General features: G+C 45.7%; 1 long non-coding RNA gene across 2 annotated transcripts in view; it reads left to right on the top strand.

Moving 5' to 3' along the window:
- Nucleotides 1-15,945, top strand: part of LOC141408959 (uncharacterized) — a 35,051-nt gene extending 19,106 nt beyond the window's left edge. The window contains exons 3-6 of one of the 2 annotated variants that reach the window (XR_012426785.1): nucleotides 8,095-8,243; nucleotides 8,363-8,568; nucleotides 11,704-11,744; nucleotides 13,702-15,945. This is a non-coding gene — a long non-coding RNA (uncharacterized lncRNA). Of the gene's footprint in view, nucleotides 1-8,094; nucleotides 8,244-8,329; nucleotides 8,569-11,703; nucleotides 11,745-13,701 lie in introns of those variants that run through there. The other variant, XR_012426786.1, reaches the window with a different exon arrangement.
- The last annotated feature ends 2,360 nt before the right edge of the window (nucleotides 15,946-18,305 follow it).

The following is an 18,305-nucleotide window of genomic DNA, read 5'->3' as shown; positions in this document are numbered from 1 at the left end:
TTAGCAGGTCAAGTGCCCTTGCGGGCAAGAGCAAGGAAGAGAACACCCTTCTCCATTTTATATTCAGCTAGGAGCAAGCAACAGAAGGTAGGGCAGCTCTGCATGGTGCCCTCCCTGGTCCGTTGTTGGGATCACTTTTTGCAACCCTGAACTTGGTTCTGAAATTCTATCCCAGGTCCAGTACAGCACGAAGCCACCTGACCCTTCTCTCTTAGAGACGCCGGAGCTGGTTATTGCCAAAGTGCAGTGTCTGGTGGCTCCTGGCATCAGGAAGGGAGGCAGAATGGAAAGGCTTTGGTGTCTGACTGGCATGGGCTCAGCTATTGGCTCCCACACTCACTAGCTGCGGGATCTGGGGAAATTATCTAAGCTCTTTAAACCCTAGTGTCCTCAACTGAAAATAGTATCAATGCTACCCGCACGGTAGGACAACTGTGGTGGTTAAAGGGACACACACCATGTGTTCCATGCAGGGTCCTCCTCTTTCCGTGGATGAGTAACCACAAAACCTCTGCTTGGATCAGGCACACTTGGATCAGCCCAGTCCAGACCAGAGGAGATAAGCTGCGAACACCTTGATCCTCAAACCTTGATCATCAGGAAGCATCCTGTGATAGACAGGGTGCCTGTGATAAGTGGCATCCTGTGATAGGCGGGCACAAGCATCCTGTGATAGATGAGCTGTCGGCTGCTGGGGCCAGGCGAGGGTGGCGATCGCTGCGCTGGAACAAAACAACAAAGCTGTCATGTTGTCTGCTCTGTTTAGATTTATAATAAAGCAGTAGCACTGGTACTGATATTCTTATGAGTGTGACATTTATTTTAAAAATTAGTGAAAATGGCTGGGTGCAGTGGCTCATGCCTGTTATCCCAGCACTCTGGGAGGTTGAAGTGGACAGATCGCTTAAGTCCAGGAGTTCAAAACCAGCCTGGGCAACACGGGGAAAACCCGTCTCTACAAAAACTACAAAAATCAGCTGGGCGTGGTGGAACATGCCTAACACACTCCCAGCTACTCGGGAGGCTGAGGTGGGAGGATCGCTTGAGCCTGGGAGACAGAGGTTGCCATGAGCCAATATTATGCTGGTACACTCCAGCCTGGGTGACAGTGGGAGACCCTGTCTCAAAAAAAAAAAATTAGTGAACACAAATATTCAATACCTTACACATCAGATAAATTATAAACATGTTACAAACAGCAATAAAAACATTTATAATTGTTATATTTTATCAAACACTAAATTATTAAAGACTAAAAATGAGATACTCAAAAAATAAGCAAAATCCACATAAAATGAAGAACACTTAATAAAATATAATTGAAAATATAATTTGATATATTTTTTAACGTTCATCTGAAAAAAATAAATTTATGTTAAATAATAGAGTGACTCAGTGGTGTCATTGTTGAATGGTGAACATATTTTTATTGAAAATGTTGCAACCATTGAGAAAACTCTTTCTCACCTTTCACTAGTTAGCGACATTGTGAGGAAGTAACTTTACGTGTCTCCTTAGACTCCCGCTTCAAGGAATCTCATCTGCTTGATAACTCTGAAGGATTCTTTTTAAATAATTTCTTGGGTTTTTTTTTTGGTGAGGGAGGGTGCAGTGGTCAGCAGGTCAGCAACAGAAACGTTTTGATGGCAAGTGGTGGCTTTGTTTCCAAAAAAGAATCTCAGTTTTATTTTCACTCTTTTCCTTTTTTCACATATAGATACAGATTCCTTGGCAGTTTCCTATCCATTTCAGTAATAGTCCGCTTAGATCCTATTTGCTAGCAGCATTTTTGATCAGAGTAATAAATAGTCTTGCCACAGAAATTTTCCTCCTCTTGCACCTACCAAAGGAATATAACTTTGTTCTGTTTGAAAATTCATGCCGGCCGGGCCGTGGCTGACACCTGTAATCCCAGCACTGTGGGAGGCCAAGGTTGGTGGATAGCCTGAGGCCAGGAGTTCGAGACCAGCCAGGCCAACATGGCAAAACCCTGTCTCTACTAAAAATACAAAAATTAGTGGGGCATGGTGGTGGGTGCCTGTAATACCAGCTACTTGGGAGGCTGAGGCAGGAGAATCACTTGAACCCAGGAGGCAGATGTTGCAGTGAGCCAAGCACTCCACCATTGCACTCCAGCCTGGGCAACAGAGTAAGACTCCTCAAAAAAAAAAAAAAAAAAAAAGGAAAGAAAAGAAAAGAAAATTAATGCAGCATGAAATTCTCTGAGTTCACCTTAAGACATAACATGATCTCAATTCCAGGTCATTTAAATATTTCAAAAAAAGTTTCACCCACAGAACATTTACAGTTCAGCACTCAAAATTAGAACTCTGACTGACATAATGGTAGTTATCTTGATGCTATTTGTACTCATCATTCAAAAGCCATTCCTTGAGTATACATTATCTGCCAGGTCTTGGGCTAGTCATTAATGAGAACTAGAGAACATGACAGATGTTTTTATTCCTGTCCTTGGAATCTTTCTAATGTGAGACACAGTAAACAATTAAATGAATAAATGATTGCAAATGATCATTTGTAACCGGAGAGAAATAGCTGAGTGCTAAAAAGCAAATGTCTTTCTGAGGAGGTGATATTTAGGCTGAGTCATAAGTGATTAGAAAAAAGATAACGACAAGGAAGCAATTAGAGAAAAATGTTTCCAAGTCGGGGAAGGAGTGAGTGCAAAGGCCCCAGGGCAGGGAAGAGCTGTGTGTAGTCCGAGAACACTGGGGCCGTGTGACTGGTGCAGAGCAAAAGAGCAGGAGACGGTCATGGGATGAGGCTGTGAGGTTAAGAGGAGCCAGAATAGGCGGAAGTTTGTTGGCCTTTATCCTCAGGGCAATGGAACATCAGCGAAAGGATTTCAGTAGGGAAGTGACATAATCTGCCTCTCAAAGAACACTTTGTGGAAAATTGTGGGAGGTGGCAAAAGAGGAAACAGGGAGACCCGTGAGGGGGCTGCTGCCGTTGGCCACATGAGAGGGGACTGTGGCTTTGACCCAGATGGTTGTGGTGGAGATAAAGAGAGATGGGCTTGTACCAGATATAGTTTGAAATACAGACAACAGAACTTGCCACTGGGTTAGACAGAGGTTAGATAGAGGAGAATAGACATGTGAGTCCGGGATGGGATGCAGTAATTACGGGCGCTAGTACCCAAGTGAATGGCAGTGCCTCTTGCAGAGACAAGAAGGTATGGGGAGGATGAGACTTGGACGGAGTGAAGGGCTTCAAAGGTCCTGTTTTCATGTCTGAATTGGAGATGTCTCTAGGACATCTAGGTGGAAATGCTGATCACTGAAACTACTTAAAGGGAGCACATAGACAGACACCAGAAGAGAGCCCAGGACCAAACCTTGATGCTGCCCAGCAGCTAGGGAGCAAGGGGAGGAGAAGCCCGCAGAGGAGAATGACGGAGGTCAGGAAGTAGGTGCAAAACCGAGAGAGTGCAGGACCTTAGAGGCCAAGAGCGATGCCCAGACGCTCAAGAAAGGATAAGGTTTCAAGAGGAGTGGATGAGTATGTCCAACAGAGCAACTTAAAGACCAAAACACCCCTTGAAGTTGGCGATCTGGAGGCTCTTGGTGATCTAGTCCCGCACAGCTTCAGTGGGGAGGGAGGTGCACAGGGTGGATGGATGCCATGCAGGAGCATGCTGGTGAGAGTGCACACAACTTTTGCAGACAGCTCTTTGGAGAGGTTTTCCTTTTTGCCAAGCAAAGGGGTGCAGAACAGAGTCCCACACTGCTCTGGACAATCCCTTTTCCCAATTAACCACTTTCAACCCCTCAGCCTAGACACCTTTCCCAAACGGCAGAAGCCTCTCCCAGCGCCTCCACCCCTGACCTTTCTCCTAATGGTCTGGTTGGGAAGGAGAAGGAACCACTTGCTTTCGGCCTCCATGTGGACACCTGTTCATCCCACTGCCCAGGATTCATCTCCTCTCCTTCTGCTAATAAGCCCCAAGCTCTGCCCTACTTGATTTTTGACTCTGGCTAGCTCAAATTAAGTTTCTATCACTTTCATGCAAGAGACCCTAAAAACTTCACCCTTTTCTCTCAAAAGGCTTAAGGCCAGCTTTTCTTGGCTTTCTCACTTAGCCAACAATGAGGTAGGACATGAGAAATGCTAAGAAATGCCAAAGAGTAGAAAATGAAGGAGAACTTGTAGGAACACAATCATTCTCACAATGTTTTGTTTTCTCAAATTTTATTTTGTTAAACTAACCGCATTATGGGAAATTGCCAGTGGGGGAATATTGACTTTTCAAAGCAGAGTAGTGCTTTAGAAAGACATTATGTGGCTTTGATTGAAATCGCAGGATAGCTTTATTTTGTACATGCCCACTATCATGGCCTGGGGAGGGAGGAAGATGTGTAATAAATGTGAGGAAAGGAATAAAGGGAATTTTATTAAGGGTGGGATGCTAGGACATGAAGATTCTAGCCCTTACATAACTGCAGAAGTGTAGAAATTGGGTATCAGGAACAAAAATAAATAACATAAGACGCAGCAAATTTAATGGATTTGAATATCACCAGCCAGTTAGACTCTCCTTTGCAGACCAACATATTTTCCCTATTTGCAGCAAAGCTTCAAAGCCTCAGGCTGGCATCAGGCCATCAGAATATTCAAACTTCAGTGAGGACATTTCCTGGAATCCAGCACCTCACTCACATCCCTCTTTCCCCTTATCTTCCCCTACCCTGTCGCTAAAACCCAAACATGATGGGAAAGAAGAAGAGTGCTTCCTTTTCGCTCATATGCTTGCTATGCCTCCCAACAATACAATATATTCCTCAACTTGCCCCAAGTCCCACGTCCCATCACATCCAGGCAGTTCCAAGCCGTGGGAGACCGGGCAGACACAAGAGAATGCATGCTCTTTTCTCTCAAAGCCTTCATGGGAAATTCCCAGAATTCTGCAGCATAAAACTGTCTATTTTGTTCCCTCTCTATTTCCGGTGGCTGCACAGTGCCTGGTACGTGGTAGACCTCAGTAGCATTTCTTGAAGGAATAAATGGAGGACTAAGCTAAGCTTTTCCAGAGGAGACGTTCACACGCCAAACACCCCATCTCCATGTCCGGATGCTTCCATTTACCTCTAAATAAATTTATCCTGTTTGTTTTTGTATCTTTCTTCCTTGAAGTGGAAAAAAAGTCAAAATGGTGAAATGACATTTTTGTCGAATCATGAGGCATGAAGGTAAAAGGACCAGAGTGTGGCAAATCTGTGAAGGTGATGATGACCTTTGATGCCCGACTCCCCTGCCAGGGTTTCATCCGCACTGCCTGCCTCCTGATCACCTCTCCATTTCTCTCTCCTTCCACCTGCCTCTTGCTTCCCCATCCCACTCCCCTGATCTCCAGGGCTCAGCTGTCCATTCAACTGCCTAAAGTGTAGCTCATGAGGACTGAGCCTTCCTAGAATTATTTGGATTTAGTGGAAGTTTCTTGAAGAGCAGCCCACACGAGGGGTAACATTTCCAGAGGGGAGGAGCAGGTGACTTAGGAAGATTTGATTCTCCCACCTCAAATTATCCCAGAGGCAGCAATATATTCTAGCCATTCAGAAGGCTCTATCTGGCCACTGATCACGTTGATGAATAAAATTGGGTTAGGACCCAATGGATTCTCATATCACCAGCCAGTTAAACTCTCCTTTGCAGATCAATATCCTTTCCCTATTTGTGGCAAAGCCTCAAAGACTTAGCCTGGCATCAAACCACCAGAATATTGCCAACTTCAATACTGCAAGATTGTCTTCAGTGAGGAACTACCATCCATTCACCCATCTATTTCTTCCATTCATTTGCTAAAGACCAGTGGTGAAAAAGAACTACACGTCAGTTCTCCAGCAGCTTACACAATCAGGGAGACAGAGAGATAGTAACCAACTAACCCAAGAAGTGAAGGAAACACCTGAGATAAAGGGAGGCAGGATATGGGGGTTCATTCCACAGGAACCACAGAAGCTGGGTGGCTTGAGAGGTGTCTTCCAGAGGAAGGAGGAGAAGGAGTTAAGGGTGGAGAAAGGGGAGACGAGATTCCTTGGGGAGACAGCATGACTTATTTGAGGTACAGAAAGCAGGCTGCAGTGGCTGTAGTGCCAATATCCAGGTGGACAGAAAGGCAAAAACCAGACCATTTGGGCTCTTTGGGGCCATATTGAATATTTTTGTCTTAAGCACAATAGAAAGCCATGGGCCGTTTCGAGTGGGAGCAGTGCAGTGATGCTGGTGCACACTGAGATGTTTTAAAGCTATTCACGTATGACTGGGCTTTTCTTCTTTTGCACTCGTAAGTCAGAGCATCTCTTGCTGAGGTGAATTAAAATGGTGCTTTCTTGGAAAGCAAAGACAGAGCCAGGGTCAAGGTTCCACTATCGACATCCACTTCAGAGATCATAGAAATAACCAAAGCTCTGATTTTTAAGAGCAGAGCTTTTAGTGACTCAAAAAGCAGAGCCCTGCAGGGCAACAAAGTTCATTCAAAGGTGAGTAGACAGTGGTCAGCTGGAGTAAACGCAGGGGGAGGGGAGTGGACTAAGAGGAGAAGAACAGAGGCCAGAGGGCCTTCTTGACCTGTGGGAACCACATCGAGAGCAGAGAAGAGCCTGCGTGGAGAGACTGCTCACCCTCTGCCCCCCAGAACATCAGGGTGCCTGTGGGGACCCAGCCAGGCTTCCCCAACCCAGCCACAGACTGCCCCTATCTGGGGGAAAGCATGCGGCTTGTCAGTGGCCTGGGCTGAGGGGCCATCTTCCCAGCTGCCTGCACTTTGCCCATCACTAACCCAGCAGAGGCGACACCCCTTTTTGTTCAGTCCATCCAAACTATCTCCTCAATTAAATGGCTGATGACCTATGTACATTCCCTTTCCAAAGAGAAAATAATAACGAGGACATACCCAAATGGGCTAGTGATGCTTCAGATGGAAGAGATCCTTCATTTCTGTATGTGGATAAGACTAACAGAACCCCCTGGGCCGAGATAGTGTTCAGACCCATTCCTATTATTAATGTAATTCCTTTCCAAGGTCACCCTTGCTGCTGGGTGGAGAGCTAAGTGCCACGCGGCCAGAGCAAAGGCTGTGAGAACAGGCAGGAGGTCATTGCAGTGGCCCAGACAAAAAGTGGCAGTAGCTTGGCTCAGATGGTGGTGGGACTGGAGATGAAGTGAAGAACGGGATTTTAAGATGTTATTGAGATCCACAGATAGGGTTTAATGAAGGAACAGAGGTGGAGAGTCAGATAATTGTATTACTTAGGTCTCCCCTATAATGCTGAATAGCAACTCCAAATTCTCAGTGGCTTACAATAATCATTTATTTCTCTTGTTAATAGTTCTGCAGGTTGACTGGGGCATTTCTGCTTCAGGTCGCAGGTGAGGTTCAGGGCATCCCTTTGTGTCTCTTGTTCTAGGACCTGCAGCAACACAGGGCAAGCTCTCCATGGTTGATAGAAGAAGGGCAAGAGGCCACACCAAAGCACACAGCCCATTCCAAGTCACCGGCAAGACAAAGCCTAAAAAGTGTCTTTGTGTATACATCAGCCACAGGACACCAAATGGCAAAGCCCAAAGACAGTAACAGAGGGAATTAAACTCCACCCCAGGGAAGCCATGCAAGGATGAATTGTGAGCAAATAATGCTTTCTGTCTTAAGAATCAAGGATGGCTCCTGAGTTTCTGGCTTGCACAGCTAGACAGTGGTGTCCTTCGCTGAGAAAGGGAACATCAGAAATGGAGCTGGTTTTGGAGAGATCATGAGCTCAGCCTTAGACATTTGGGTTTAAAATGCCTTTTAATACCAAAGTGGTGGAAGCTATAGAGGAGTCTGGCCTGGAGGTATAGATTTGGGAGTTGTGGCGAAGGCTACCAGTTGTCCCCTACCATTCATTCACTTACCCTTCTTCTTTAGTATTAGAACATGTGATTTTTAACTGACCACTGTATCTCCCTTGAGCTCAGGTGGTCATCTGACTAAATTTTAACCAATGAAATATAAGGAGTGTCATATATGACTTCCAGAAAGGCATCCTTAAAGGAACAGTGTGCTCATTCTCCTGCCTTATTCCTTCTTGCTGGCAGAAATGTGATTTTGATGACTGGAGCCCAAGAAGTCGTCTTGGACCATGAAGTAAAAGTCTTATGTTAACAACAGAAGAGCAACAAGACAGAAGACCAGTTCCCTGATCATCATATTGCTGCCATGCTAGCCCTGGCGTGCCTTTGTCTGTGTGAGTGAGAAATACACTTTTATAGTATTTATATTACTGATATTTTGGAGTGTTGAGGAAGGATGTGAATTACTGTGCTCATAGGACAGATTATTATTTTTTCTTTTTTTTTTTTCGAGCCGGAGTCTCACTCTGTCACCCAGGCTGGAGTGCAGTGGCATAATCTCGGCCAATTCTCCTCCAAAGGAATGCAGCTCCTTGCCAGCAATGGAACAAAGCTGGACAGAGAATGACTTTCATGAGTTGAGAGAAGAAGGCTTCAGAAGATCGGTAATAACAAACTTCTCTGAGCTAAAGGAGAATGTTTGAACCTATCGCAAAGAAGGTAAAAACCTTGAAAACAGATTAGATGAATGGCTTACTAGAATAAATCCAAACCACAATGAGATACCATCTCACACCAGTTAGAATGGCGATCATTAAAAAGTCAGGAAACAACAGGTGCTGGAGAGGATGTGGAGAAATAGGAACACTTTTACACTGTTGGTTGGATTGTAAACTAGTTCAACCATTATGGAAAACAGTATGGCGATTCCTCAAGGATCTACAACTAGATGTACCATACGACCCAGCCATCCCATTACTGGGTATATACCCAAAGGATTATAAATTATGCTGCTATAAAGACACATGCACACGTATGTTTATTGCAGCACTATTCACAATAGCAAAGACTTGGAATCAACCCAAATGTCCATCAGTAACAGATTGGATTAAGAAAATGTGGCACATATACACCATGGAATACTATGCAGCCATCAAAAAGGATGAGTTTGTGTCCTTTGTAGGGACATGGATGCAGCTGGAAACCATCATTCTTAGCAAACTATCACAAGAACAGAAAACCAAACACCGCATGTTCTCACTCATAGGTGGGAACTGAACAATGAGATCACTTGGACTCAGGAAGGGGAACATCACACACAGGGGCCTATCATGGGGAGGGGGGAGGGGGGAGGGATTGCATTGGGAGTTATACCTGATGTAAATGACGAGTTGATGGGTGCAGCACACCAACATGGCACAAGTATACACATGTAACAAACCTGCACGTTATGCACATGTACCCTACAACTTAAAGTATAATAATAATAAATAAATTTAAAAAAAAAAAAAAAAAAAAAAGATTTGTCCAGGGACTCCCACTAGAAAAAGACAGAGAGTTAGGACTCAAGACAGGTCTTCCAGGCTCACTTTCCACAGCAGCAGTTTCTACACCTGACACTGATGGTTTTGTTGATAAGCCTCTTTCTTCCCTATTGCTTCCTGACAATGACTTACACTATTCCAAGAGTGCTTACAGTCAAAAGAAACCCAGACTAAGCAAGATTGTATTCAGACTGAAGGACATTCCTTAAAGCCACAGGAAGGTGTTTAAAATCTAGAACCCAGAACAGGGAAGTCTACGGGGTTCCTCACTCTTTGATAGGACAGCTGGAAAGGCCAGGAGAACAGCATTAGTGTGGACCGATGGTTGAGGCCCAATAGCTCCAGCTCCGAAGCTGATATGAGGCCTGCCCCATGCCAGCTTATAGCTCACACTTCAACCAATCAATCACACTTAATGTGATTGTTCTTCAAGGAGACAGTAAAATCTCAGATACGCTTTATTCTGGATGAAATGTTGGGCCACAAGTCTGGAAGACTCTCATCTTGTCACATTTCAGCCGGTGGCTCCATCCTGGGCACTCACCCCCTATCAGCCTTGAGCACTTTGGCAGGAGATCCACAGATATTTAGAGCACTGTACAGGGCTGGCTGTCCCCACAGAGGAGGCCCACATCCATGGTGTCAGCGAATGCAGGCCTTACAGTTCTATGGCTGGGCATGCTGGTGGCTGCAGTTTAATAAGGGGATAGACTTGGCCATTTATAAAATCTGTCTCTAGGATTATGTACATCATTGACTCCTGCCCCGAGTGACGAAAGATGATCCCTGCTCCCCATGGGCTTTCTGCCCAGCAGAGGACAGCAAGCAGGAACGGTTACTGCCTTCTCACATTACTCCTGGTAAATCTGGTAACTCTGGGTGCAAGGAGCTGAGGACAAAGAGCTTTAAGCACTCAGGAATAAGAGAGGTTGCTTCTGGCTGGGCAGGTCGGGGAGGTGGCCAGGGGGCCCCGGGGTGGGTATTGAAAATTATCCTGGGAAAGAGTCCCAGAGGATTCCCCTCGAGCTGCCTAAACAGTCATCTTCACTTCAGCCAAGCCCAGGCAGTGGGGCAGAACCATTTTTCTTCTTTTGCATCCTCCCATAGTCAAAGCCTAAAAATGCAGGTGTCATTCTCAAGTGGCTCTTGCTATGGAGCTGAGGACCCTCAGTAGCAGGAGCTAATGTACCAGAGACATGTGTACCCTCACAGGTGGCAGGTACCAGAGAGAGCCAAATGCTTGTGCCCAAAGACTGCAGTAAGAAACATTGACTGTGACTGTTTCTTCAGAACAAAGTTAACACTGATCGGTCAGGTACCTGAGGTCTTAAATCCATTTAATTAACCCAGACACAGGTTAGATATGAGACATGTGAGGTGTAAAAAGTGTGCTTACTAATTTTAAAGATTCCCTTGAGGAGTCCAGGAGCCTTGGCTAACAGGAATTCCTTCTGAATTGTATGGGAGCCAGCATTTACCTGCAATTCCAGGTCTTCCCCACCAGAGTGCAGCAGTGCACAGTCAGCTCTGGCTTCAGAAATCAATTTGGAATTCATTTATTAATAGAAATCTGTACACCTGTATTTACAAGAAAAAGAAAAGGCATGGGCTGAGGTACATCTACCGTAAAGACAAAATCCAGAAGTATACTACTTTAAGAACCAAAGTTATGTAACCCTTTTGTGCCTCCGTGAATCCGAGCTCGCAGTGGTTTGTGAGAAACAAAGCAGAGCCTCTCGATTTTTCATGCGCATACAAGTCACCTGGACATCTTGTTAAATGCATATTCTGATTTGGGAGGTGAGGGCTGAGAACCTGTGTTTCTAACATGCTCTAGGTGATGCTGCTAGTCTGTGAGCCCTACAGACTTTCAGGAGCGAGTGATCAGAGCACTGTCTTATCCAGGGTCTTCATACATGCTGTTGCCTCCCACAAGGAGGGTCCCCACCTTGTGGCACAGAATAAAAGTTTATTAAGCAATATCAAATGTATATTATGTCCCTTGAGGTGCAGACGTGCACTGTCAGAGGAAAGCCCAAGCAGAAGGCAAATCCAGGATTGGCAGAGTCAGGCCAAAATCTTTCTATATTCCCCTTGGGGAAAAAGAGGAGGAAATTGCACTTTTTATGAACAAGTTTAGCCTGGCTTCCTTTTGACTCCACACTCATCATGTACTACATGTAGTATTTAACATAGTTAATGTAATGTTGATCATCAGTAAAGCAGAGGGAGTTTTGGAAGGCTTGACCTTCAGGGTTAACCTATGGTGGTAGGACAATTGTTGGTGACATTGGATCCTTCTCTTCCTCAGGCCTTCAAACCAATGGCTCCTCTGGGGTGACTTCGGTCAAGGTGAGACTGGTTTTGTCCTCTCTGTCTTCAGGTTTGACCAGGGGCTCTTCACGCTGCCCACAGGCTGTATACAGAGTGCTCCGTCTGGCCTCCAGGTTCTACGGCTCCTCCCTCTGCTGTATCCCCTGGACTTTCGTTGGACTCTTCATACCTGGGAACCAGGTGGAGCAGTCTGCATGCAACCTATGGGGTAGCATCAAGAGCATTTGTCTTTGGAGCCAAGAAGCCTGGAGATAAAGGGCAGCCATGCCACCAGGTGGCTAGTATTTTGCAGTTGGTGATGCCCTGTATCGACATCACCTGGGTGCTTGTTTAAGCTGTGGCTTTATGGGGCTCATTGAATTAAGACCCCTGGAAGTGGATTAGCGAGCTCCCCTGCCACCCTTTTTTTTTTTTTTTTTTGGAGACAGAGTCTCGCTCTGTTGCCCAGGCTGGAGTACAACAGTGCAATCTCAGCTCACTGCAACTTCCCCCTCCCAGGTTCAAGCAATTCTCCTGCCTCAGCCTCCCAAGTAGCTGGGATTAAAGGCGCCCACCACAATGCCTGGCTAACTTTTTGTATTTTTAGTAGAGACAGGGTTTTGCCATGTTGGCCAGGCTGGCCTCGAACTCCTGCCCTTAGGTGATCCACCCGCCTTGACCTCCCAAAGTGCTGGGATTACAGACATGAGCCACTGCACCCAGCCTAGAGAGCCCTTTTGCACACTGAATTTTGAGACTTACTTCTCAGCAGGAAGCCAGGGATGCCTTTGGGAGAGCATGAATGGTAAAGAGGTATCTGCCTGTGGCTCTGGAAGTGATGGGCAACTTTCCCATGAGCCAGGAACCCCGGAGCCCTTGGATTTTTGCCCCGGTGGCGAGAATACCTGCTCTGTAAGGATCCACTGAGTCCCAGCTGAGGGGCTAGTTTCTTTCCCTGGTGGGGTGAAGGGAGGAGCTTTTCCTCCTTAAAATACCTGTTTCATTGGTGCTGCTGCCTTTCCTGGACCTTGAAGGTGAGGCAAGAGATAATGGTCTTAAACATGCTACATACCTTGAAAATACGGAGGACTCTGCACAAATAGCACCCTGTAAACCAAAAATAAAATTTAACCCTTCCGCCCCCTCCCCCCTCCGCCCGGCAACTGACTTAATGGACCTCACCTCTCAGCCAAGGGGATTCCACAGTAAACCTGAAAAACTAGTTTGGGGCCATGATAGGAAGGGGGGCAGTGGTTGGATACGCTTCATTATACTCTCCTGCCTTTGGAATTCAGGAACAACTGACCAGCATTAAATTAAAACAGAGATCTTAAGATTAACAAAACAGACTCTTGGTAGCAATAAGATACCAAATTCCAACCCGACTCTAGCATAACATCACATGACAGATAGCAGGCCCTGAAAGAAATCAAAGTATTTTCCCTCTCAATATATTTCTTTGACATATTTTGAAAGAGCAGTGCGAAGCTGTCTCTTGGGGAAATTTACATTCTTCCTTTTCCAGGTCTTTTTCTGATGCTGGAGAGATTAGCTGAGAGTCTAGCACCTTTGAAAAGTCTGAGTAGGAAACATTTGCCATCTATTGCCTCTAAGGGCAGCTACCTATAGGACTTTACAGAATAAGAACTTTGGTCTCCACAACCCTTTATCTTAACCCAGACACTCCTTTCTATTGATTCCAGGTCTTTAGATAATAACTTAATTCTCTCGACCAATTGCCAATCAGGAAATCTTTGAATCTACCTATGACTTACAAGCCCATGCTCCAAGTTGTCCTGTCTTTCCAGACGGAACCAATGTACACGTTACATGTATTGATTGATGTCTGCCTGTAACTTCTCTTTCCCTAAAGTGTAGGAAATCAAGCTGGAACCCAACCACCCTGGGCACATGTTCTTAGGACCTCCTGGAGCTGTGTCATGGGTCATGGTCCTCACATTTGGCTCAGAATAATTCTCTTCAAATTGTTTTACAGAGTTTGGCTTTTTCATCAACAATTTGAACCAGCAAGAAAGTGTGGAAAATAGCGCTGATGAGAAAAACCCAGTTTTCTAGGCTAGAGGCGTGGGTCTGCCCAACTGCTGAGAGGCTTCTCCAACATGGCTCACCATTCCTAGAAGTGGTGTGTGGCGGAGCTTGTGCAGAATATCATATCAGGACATACCTGCACCAGTTAGTCTAGGCCAGATCTTTTGACTATGGGAGAGACTGGGTCCGCGGACCCGCGCGTAAGATGTTTTCCACGCTGTTAGTAAATCAGTGGCCTTTTTCCCCCCGAGTGAATGAATTTGGGAATAGTACCCGAATCAGAAAAGTTTCTGAGGATTTCTCCTGGAATTCCAAGGGTCTGTAAATCCTGTGGCTGGCTGGGAGCCTACGTTGATGATCTTTAATGCAGAAGAGGATGTATTTGAGCATCTGGCCTGGAAATTGACTAAATCTGTCTATAGCATAATTGGTTCAGAAAGAGCTGGAAGACAAATCGAGAATGGTGGGCGTAAATAGAAGAAAAGGTGGCAGAAGGGGAGCCAGATGGATGAGCTGAGACACAAAACACACACAAACAAAGGCTGCTTGGGATGCCAGCAGAGCACATTTGCATCTGGGGTCCAGAACAGGATGGTCACAAGGGAGCCTCCTTGGCCTGGAGATGTCAAGACCCAACATCCAGCTCCCAGGACAGAGCCTATCCCTAAACAGCAAGAACCCAACCACCTTCCACATGGGGCAATCTCTGAGCACACTGGGATAGGTGGTCCAAATTGGCTTTCTTAGTGAATTCAGAACACAAAAAATTCATTGAAAAATCAGTGGATTTCTTAGAGAATTTAGGCTCACGGCTGATGCAGAGGTCTGATCAGAGACAGATTAGGGAAAGATGATTTCTTCGTTACTATATATAATTTTTCCTTTTGCACGGTGCCATTCCAAGGCAGCCGAAATATATTCCGTTTGCAATTCTTACAGGGTGTTTAGAGTAGTAGCTTGCATGTGGTGGGCCCTCAATACTATGTGTGGTGATAGAGAGATTTCCTTATTTGATCAAGCCTTGCTGCAGCCAGGAGGGAATCAATAGTTAAAAATGTCTGCTGCTGAATTGCTTCTCATGCTCATTTGCCGGCGGTGAGGGAGGGTGTTGTCAAGCAGCCTTAACTTCTATCTGCACCCAACAGATACCTATAATTAAAAAATAATAAATTTTGCATTTACTTACAAACACTGAAGCAATTTTCAGAGTATCAAAAAGAGCAGGGGAGAGACCATCGCAGTGAGAGGTGACATTGAGCCAGGTGCATTGAACAGCACAACCATAAATAATTACATTGCCCTTTTCAGAACTGCGACGCATGACCTACCCAATTAAGCCTCCCAGAGTCTCATTCTGATGGCCCATAGTTCACGACATCCTTCCCACATTTGTCATAACAGCTTTGTTTTCTGCATCTGCTTTCTTTCACAGTTTGCACCCCGTGCAGTCAAATTTCATGCTTCCAAAATGAAAAATAAAACTGCCAGTTCTCGTCTCTTTGGGGGAAATTAGTCTTCTTTCTCCCATAAATTATAAGCATGCTTCAGCTGTAAACAGAGCATTAGCAACTCTGGAAGTACATTAACTTCCGTTATTGGCAAGACCTGAGGTTACTGAGATTTGCTGATTTTGACTTAGGGAGGGGAAGGCAGGTAGCTGCAGAGTGGGTGGGAGGTGTGGATTATTTACCATTTCAGCAGAAGGAAGGACGTTCTCATCCGTGCAACCCCAGTTTATGCTGCTTGTCACAGCACAAGTATGAAAAGCATCCCTTTCCCTCTAAAAGTGTCCCAGTTTGGATGACAAATTATATGGTCACTCTGATTAAAATGCAAATAAAATATGGAGCAAAAGCTTGTTTTGTGAGTGAAGCCAGACACAAAAGGCCACATGTTGTGTGATCTCATTTATTTGAAATGTCCAGAATAAGCAAATCCATAGAGGGAGAAAGTGGATTAGTAGTTGCCAGGGGCTGGGGGTTCCTGGGGGAAATGGGAAAGGATTTCTAATGGGTATGAGATTTCTTTATGGGGTGAGAAAAATGTTCTAAAATTGATTGTGGTGATGGCTGCATGACTCTGTGAATATGCTAAAAACCATTGAATTGTACCTGTTAAATAGGTAAATTGGATGGCACATAGATTATAAGTCAATAAAGTTGTTCTATTGAAACAAAAGTTAAAAGAAAAATGTTAAACTACATAAATCCCAGAAAGGGAAAACAAACAAATGAAAAGCTTGCATTCTGTCTTTCTGCTCATGAGCATTCTGCCCTCTCAGGGCTGGTCCCTCTGAAAGAGCTGATTCATTTGAAGGATGTGGTGGCACATGCAGGGATCTGGAGGGCCAGCCTCTTGCACACAACTGTATTTTTATGATCTTGTTGGAGCAAGAAAGGGAGCATGAGTTTCCCACAGTCGTTGCTGAACATCAAGGTGTGTGCGTTGGCCTTTAAATGGCAGGGGAGCTGGTCAGGGGACCAGCAGGAGCATCAGGTATATAAAGGGCCCAGCAATGACAGCTTGGCTGGAAGGAAGAAGACAGAGGATTCTGATAGGGACTCACCCTTGCCCAGTCATGCCCACTGCCAGTGAGTTCCCATTTAGGGAGAAGAAGGGAGGAGTTACAGGATGAGGGTGAAGGTAGGCATGGGGGGAACAGGAGTTTCAGTCTCCCCAGAGGAATTGAGCCCATGATTCTGCAGGTGGCACAGGGGTGGGGCCAGATCTGTCCTCTGAGGTCAGGAACTCTAGGGAACAGAGGACAGCCATAGAGGGGCCTCTTGATGCTTAGACCTCTCAGCCTAGTGCTTTGAAAGGGATTATTCAAAGCCTAGTGTTTTGAAAGCCTAGTACTAGAATGAGCCCTGTTCCTGGTCCATCTTCCAGCATTGGGATCCTCCTTCAAAAGACGGGAGTTGAAACATGTAAGGAGACTAAACACTTACCCTGCACATTTGTATATCCTCACCCCCTAGAACAGTCTGGCATGTAGGAGTATGTGGTTGGACAGACGCACAACACACAGGGTTCCGTTGAGCTGATAAGGTTCCCTGGGGCAGCCCGTGTCCCAAGCCAAGGCCCAGGGTATTTGGTCTGGGTCACCAACAGAGGGTGCTAGACACCTTCAGAACAAGGCTGGGTCTGGGGCCAGGGCCTGTCTGGAGGTGATGGAGTTCTCTGCTCATTGCAGACAGAGGTGGAGCCGGGGCAGGACTTGAGCCCCAGTATCCACACATTCAGCGAAGGGATGAGACAAACCTGTTCCCTGCTTGGGCATTTCCCCAGCATTACAAAAGGAAAACCAATCCCTGAGTGAATAGAGGACACGATCCGTGTTAGGTTTGCTCACCAGTCTATCCCCAAGGGCCGGCACACAGTGCCGGGACAGAGAGGGCATGTGAGAGGAGAATAGGAGGGAATGTGGGAAAACCAGACGGGAGTGGGTCCACAGTGTTCTGAGGCTCTATCTCTGGCCTTTGCCTAGTGAGTCTCAGAAACAAGAGTTACACATGAACTCCTGTACACCACCCAGTGGGGTCTGTGCCTGGGCTGGTCTTTCAGCTGGATAGAGCTAGGTACAGACAAGGCCCAAGCAGGTCTCATTAGCTTTGCAGAGAGGACAATTCCTGGGACCGTGCACCTCTTCACACCACCCTCCCCACTCCCCAAACCAAGTCCACAAAAACAGAGGAGACAAAGCAAAGAAGGAACAGAGCAAAAATGAGATCAAAACCCTCCTACAGAGGGCCAGCACATTGGGCCACCATGTCTTCAGGTGAGAGTGTCCATTTGATATTTTGAGAGTCAGAGATGGGGCTGCTGGGGCCACAGGTGAATCCAGGAATGGAAGAAATGGAGCTGAATGCATCTGCTGTTGAGCTGCTCATCATATAGTTTTCTGCATTTCACATACTTGTCTATTTTTCCCTTTATTGCAAGGAAATCCTTGTTGTGTGCAAGGAAATCAGCAGGAAAAGGGTGCAGTCAGGAGTCAAAGGGAGAACCAGACAAATAAAGGAACGCTGTTCTTCAGAAGATGAAGCCTGGCGACTGTCACCCAGGGCTGGCGGTGAAACACTAATGCATCCGCAGGCATCCCCTCTGTGGGCAGCAGTCTTGCCACCTGCAAGGTTGCTCAAGGACAAATGTTGTAAGAACAAACCAAAAGAGCTTATGATGTTACCCAGTGCGAGTCCCTCACAGCAGCACATTCTGCTGAGAGGGTCGAGTGTTATAACAGTGAATCAATGAGGAGGAGTCGAAAAGTTTCTTCTTCCTGTGGGTTTAGAGTTCCCGCATAAGCTTGAACAGTTGAAAGTGTTTGTGAACTCCTTATTTTTTGTTTGAAATTCTCCTGGGACATGTTCCATAGGATCTTAGGATTTTAGAATGGAAAGGAAAAAACAATAAGACCTTCAAAGTCTCTTCCTTATATTTACAGTTGGAAAAAGCCAAACACTGTGGTGGCTAGTGTCTGACCCACACCTCAATACACATACCACACACACATACTCACTTACACACTCACACAGAGAAAAAAGAGTAGTA

The sequence above is a fragment of the Macaca fascicularis genome, chromosome 17 (assembly GCF_037993035.2).
Source record: "Macaca fascicularis isolate 582-1 chromosome 17, T2T-MFA8v1.1".
Taxonomy (NCBI): domain Eukaryota; kingdom Metazoa; phylum Chordata; class Mammalia; order Primates; family Cercopithecidae; genus Macaca; species Macaca fascicularis.
Note: the sequence above shows the minus strand (reverse complement) of the source record. Positions and strands in the feature narration are given on the sequence as shown.